This window comes from Stenella coeruleoalba (assembly GCF_951394435.1).
Source record: "Stenella coeruleoalba genome assembly, chromosome: 2".
Lineage (NCBI taxonomy): Eukaryota > Metazoa > Chordata > Mammalia > Artiodactyla > Delphinidae > Stenella > Stenella coeruleoalba.
Genome location: NC_137147.1, coordinates 69,781,486 through 69,787,485, shown reverse-complemented (window position 1 = coordinate 69,787,485; position 6,000 = coordinate 69,781,486). Strand labels below are relative to the sequence as shown.

At 34.5% G+C, this 6,000-nt stretch overlaps 1 long non-coding RNA gene across 1 annotated transcript in view; it reads left to right on the top strand.

Annotated features, from left to right (window-relative positions):
* The window catches only part of LOC307181328, a 592,448-nt gene that overhangs the window by 383,590 nt on the left and 202,858 nt on the right, over positions 1-6,000 (top strand). Inside the window, exon 5 of the long non-coding RNA XR_013826451.1 lies at positions 2,723-2,830. This is a non-coding gene — a long non-coding RNA (uncharacterized lncRNA). The remainder of the gene's footprint in view (positions 1-2,722; positions 2,831-6,000) is intronic.

Genomic DNA, 6,000 nt, shown 5'->3' with positions numbered 1-6,000 from the left:
TTTAGTCAGTGGTTAAATGGACTCTTATATTAAACTTTACTATTTAAGCCAGAAAAACAGAAACAAAGCCAGCAAGTTTAAAACACAGATGAGGGCAGGAAACAAAGTCCTACATAATCATTAACTACCAATACCTCTATTCCTATCTACAGGGTATGCCCAGTCAACATGAACAACCATAGCATTTTGCAGAATTCCATTTGAAAACTGTACCCTTAACTAAAGAAAAATCTGCAGTAATGGTAGAATTCCACTTACTAGTTTAGAATTTCACTTACTTATTTTAGACCTATAAGGTAATTATTTTAACAATGAAGTTGCCTGGTTACAAATTCAAATAATCACACTAACGCAGTACTAACTTTTTCCCACTCCATCTTCATTTCTGAAATTTCAATCTGTCTTTATTTTTGAAGCTAAATGTTCCAAATTAGCTTCTTGATGAACATAACATAAAACTTGAATTCCTGAACAATTTATGGTGATCATATTACTATCCTCAGTTAATAAAAAATGCTCTGAAAAGGATTTTCTCATGTTTCAGTAAGCAGACTTGTTTAGTGGCTTATCAGATAATTTTCTTGTTTTTAGACAACTTGACATGCTCCAGCAGACGCTGAAATGGTGATAATGTGTCCATACCTTTTCCCCTTCTCCTTTGAAATTAGTGGTCTTGTTACCTATATTCATAGGTGCAGATGAGTAAATCAGTTCCAAATTATGAATAATCAGTGTGAAATTGATACACATACCTCTGGTGCTCATAACTATGTGAAATTGAGGATAATGGAGAGTCTATGTGGAGAAAAGAGACGGACACAACATATATCCCCAGTGATAATATCTAACATGCTAACTTGATCAAAAAAAGAATTCCTAGCTAATTTATCTACTCCTTTGTTTTTCTCTAAGAAGAAGTTTATATTCATCAATTTTTTATGACTATTAAAACAGATTATTTTACATTCCTTCTTCAAAATTTCTGACTCCAAGACTGGTGGATTTATCTAACTGTCACCACTCTCCATTACATTTTCATCACTGGTGTCATTAGGAAGAATTTTATTAAAAGGCATATTGAAGAAGTATTACCTAGAGAAGGTTTAGGGCAATCTAGTACATTCTATCAAATGGTGATTTTGATGACCAATTTTTGATTGACTTTAATTTTAAAACATTTTGACAGACTTGCTGACATCTATCATCTTAAATAATAACAATTAAAATTAACTGAAACATTGATTATATTTATAAATACACACAAATAAATTCATGAAGTTATCACATCCAGAATACAAAAAAGATAAAAAGTAATTTAAAAAATCTTAGGTATTATGAATATAATTGCTAAAATATTTTATAAATAGAAAGTCTGGAAAGAAATGGAATGAATCCCCTGGAAAAAAAATCAGAAATACAAAGATAAAATACAAAAAAACATAGGATACATGACCAATCTGAGAGTTTCAATAGCTGATGAATAAAAATTCCTAAAAAAAGAAGAGTAAAATTGGACCATGATAAATCAAAGAAATATTCAAAAGGATTTTCCCAGAGCTGAAGACATAAATCTTCAGATCGAAAGAGTCCACCAAGGGCCCAGAAAAATGAGTAAAAATACTTTCACACTTAGATTCCTTATTATGAAAGTTCAGAGTACCAAAAAAAGGGAGGATCTAAAAGCTTATAATGAGAAACAAAAAGCAATGAAAGAGGTTCATATTCCTTTGGTTTTAGCAACTGTATAGTATACTGACAACAATGAAGTTAGTCTACCAAAATAATAAAAAATGTTTTCAGTCTAGGGTTTTATTATTCATTTGTCATCATAATATATAGATAGATTTGGTATGTTTGTCTTCTACACATTTTTACTAAATTATGTAAAGAATTACTCCAATACAATGAGACACATACCAAGAAAAAGCAAGTTGTAACTTTAAGGAGGCAGTGTCACCAACTCTGACAAGCAATGAAGGAAAGTTCCACTATGATTGATACCATCAAGAGTAGAAAAAAAAAGGATTCATATGGAGCCAGAGAAATCTAATCTGTGGAAGAGAAATCTTTAAAAAATATAGGGATTAGACTAGAGAATTTAGAAGTTTGAGAACTGGAAAATATGTAGGAAAAGTTTTGAATACTAAAAGTCTTATTTTAAAATTAGGGATTTTCGCGTGCCGCGGAGCGGCTGGGCCCGTGGGCCATGGCCGCTGAGCCTGTGCGTCCGGGGCCTGTGCTCCGCAACGGGAGGGGCCGCGGCGGTGAGAGGCCTGCGTACTGCAAAAAAAAAAAAAAAAAGTTTTAAAATTAGGGATTTATTATTGAAAAGTTGATGTAGAAATTAATCTTTGCTTAATCATATTATTTAAAGCCACACAAAGGGAGCAAGAGAAGAACTAAAAAAGAGTAATACCAATGTGAATATAATTGCCAGGTATTTGGCAGAAAGACAGGAGTGAATAATATCAATGAGCTAAATTTTATCATTTATTTTAGAAAATTGAAACATATTATTTAAGGTGTTTAAAACATCAATTACTTTTTACTAAAACAGATTTTTAGAGATATATGTGTGCATGTATTAATTAGGTTTCTTTGACTCTAAATGAATGTATACTGTAATGCAGACAAAAAGAAAAAAAATGTTAAAGATACATGGTGAACGCAGAAAGCACTTAACAAAATAAAATAAGTAAACATCAATTTTTTTTTTTTTAAGTTGTTACTGACCAAATGAAGAGAAGCCTGAGTGAGATTTGGTGGCAGGAGAAAGAAAATGGAGGCTGTAGTCACTGCTGCTGTTTGGTGATATGTGACAGTGAGAAGGGTAAGTAAAAGAATAAACGTCCAAGATTTGCTCTGGAGAACATGGTCCTTTTGGGCAAACAGCTGAAATACAACTGCCTTGACTATACATTCTCTTACCCAAAATGCATCACTTAAGCACTTTCACTGGCACACACAAGCCGATTCATTATAACCAGTTTTATATTCAGAGAATGAGCTTTCAGCAAAATATTTGGGAGTCATCTTAGGGAATATTAAGATAGTGAGAATTCAAATAACAAGGCATATCTGCATTAATTTTAAAATATTTATTAAGTTACATATGCATTCTTTTCATTTTAACTCTAATTCAATAGGAATTTATTTTCCTCTATTGTGTGGATTATGGGTCTGCATTTTCTTTGTTACATATTAAATTATTAAATGTAAAATTTTCGTTTTTAGTGTGCAGATATTTTTCCAGTATTCCATCTAGATGTAGCCTACATATAGAATTTTAATCATTGTTTCTTTAGAAAATATTGTAAGATCTGGCAGATGTTGATGTTCCTTTCCACATTATTTATTATTATTTTAATTGTTATAAATTAAACAATTTAAAATTAAAACAAAATTTGGAATCACTTTATCATCTCTATAAAATGTCTTCTAACATTTACTTGTTTATGATTATATCAAACACATATTCACATTTTGAACACCCAAATAAATCAGTGAGTATGCATTGAATTCCCCCACTTCTATCTCTAATGAGAGTGTCTGTCTGTCTCTCTCAATATGTCTATTTCTGTCTCTATCTTTATATCTATATCCATATATAAGAAAGCTATCACAATGAAATTTTTGTTTAGTTTTTATAAATCATTAGTGTATAAGCTATTTGCTAGTCTATAAGTTATTATTTCATTTAAAAGTAACCAAAGTAATTTGTATAGGGTAGAAAAAATGTAGGAACAGAGAGCTAATGCTGCAAAGATGAATCTATCTAAGGATGGATGGTGAGAACAGTAGAACAAGAATGGATCATTAGAGTAAAGAGAAGACAATAATAGAAATTGATTCAAACAGAAAGGGTTGGACAGAGGCTATGAGAGGGGACTACAGGGCATAATTTAATTAGTTAGATGTGTGAACATAGAGGGACAGCTGTAATTTAGAATTTAATAATGCTTCTGAAGTTCCTTCAAAAGCATCTCATTTTCTTTTTAACAATAACAAAAGAGGTTACCTCAAATCAGATATTCAACTTGGAGGCAAACGTTTTGAAAACTGAAAATCATGAGATTTAAGTGGTAAGCCATGTCAGTCCATTCAGGAAGCCCAGTTTTTCTGGACCAGATGCTGAAAATTCCTCTTAGAGTAGTAAACTGTTTGAATTTTATTAATACGTAATTAGTTGTTTTACTTGACTCGGACAGATGACCACGGAGGAAGAAAAATCAGTAGGGGAGCAGAGCCTAATTTTATCTCAAGGCCTAATTCTAAGAAGAACCTCCTTGAATAAAGCTTGGCTGTGGTAGAAGTGAACTTTTGAAAGTTTTTCCAGCATTTGGCCACAAAGAAATGTTGTTTTTCTTATTTGCTGAAGAGAAGTGCATGAAAACATTAGGTTAACAATGAAAACCTAGGCATCCAATAGTCCCACAGACATATGTTTGTGACTATAGCTGCTAATGGCACTAGGTAAAGATTGCCATTTAAATGTATTGCCGGGGTTCCTTTCCTCAAAATGATCCATTCCATTCAAGTTTACATATTGTCAGACTGGTATGTTTGCTGCTAGGGCATGACTATCCAACCCTGTTGATTAATTTTTAATACTCAATAAGTTTCCTCTATGATTATAAAAGTCTTTTGGGTTGCTGGACCCACTTCCAATGTGTGGGAGGGTGGTTTCCCCCATACCACCAACAGGCAGTGCTCCATAGACACCAGCTGGGTGTCCTATACTTCAACTCAATTCAGACATCATCTACTAGGAGATAGCATCAGATCCCACAGGTTAAGGGGTCCATCCTATAGACTGCCTCCCACTGCAACTTCAGAGGCCAATTGCAAGCCCAGGTTGCAACCTGTGCTTCTGACTGACTGGCTGTAAATCGGAGGTTCCCATGACCCCCTCCTTGCTTGGGTGCAACTAATTTGCTAGAGCAGCTTAAGGAGCTCAGTGAAGCATTTCACTTGCTAGATTATTGGTTCATTCTAAAAGGATGTGACTCAGGAACAGCCAGATGGTAGAGATGCATAGGGCAATGTATGAGGAAAAGGGCTCCATGCTTCCATGCCCTCTCCAGGGCACTACTCTCCCAACAAATCCATGTGTTCACCAACCCAGAAGCTCTCCAAACCCTATCTTTTTGTTTTTTTATGGGGGCTTCACATGATTGGTTAAATCATTGGCCATCAGATTGACTTAACCTTTAGCCTCTATCACCTCACCTGAGGCTGGGAGATGGAGCTGAAAGTTGGCTCCACTAGCAACCAGCCCCCATCCTTAGGTGATTTCCAAAGCCACCTCATTAACATAATAAAGACAACTTTATTGCTCTCAGCACTTAGGAAATTCCAATGGTTTTAGAAGCTCTGTGCCAGAAATTGGGGAGATGGGAGAGACCAAATATATATTTCTTATTACTGTAGGGGAGCAAAACTTACCACCCCAAAATGTCTCTGGTATGCAGATTATTTCAAACTGAAAACAATCAAGGCCCAAAAGACTTTGACCTTTTTCTAACTGCCTAAAGAATGTAGATAGAAGGCCTGTTCCAGGAAGGGAGCTATTTCCATAGATAACTATAGTTTGAACTAGGTGTGTAAACAGGGAGGAACCTAGCAAAGTCTGTTAAAATTCCTTTGTCCCAGGGTCTCTGCAGGGCCCAGCAAACATTTATTTACCAAACATGGAGATGCTTTTCCTTCCTTTTGAAAGTTCCTAAGCACTACCCTCAACAGCCTCTTTTGTCTTTAGCTGTAGATGGTCTTTAAGGTGAGGGATTCTGCCATTTTGGCAAGTTACTCACTTCTCTTGAGTCTCCCCCATGTATACATATTATTAAACTTTTTGTTTGATTTTCTCCTGTTAGTCTTATCTCACGTCAATTTAATTCTTAGGCCAGCCAGAAGAACCTAGAAGGGTGGAGGAAAATTTTTTCCTCTCTTACGTTATAAATCACAATATCATAAAAAGTAAATACTGCTTACTGCAGAATA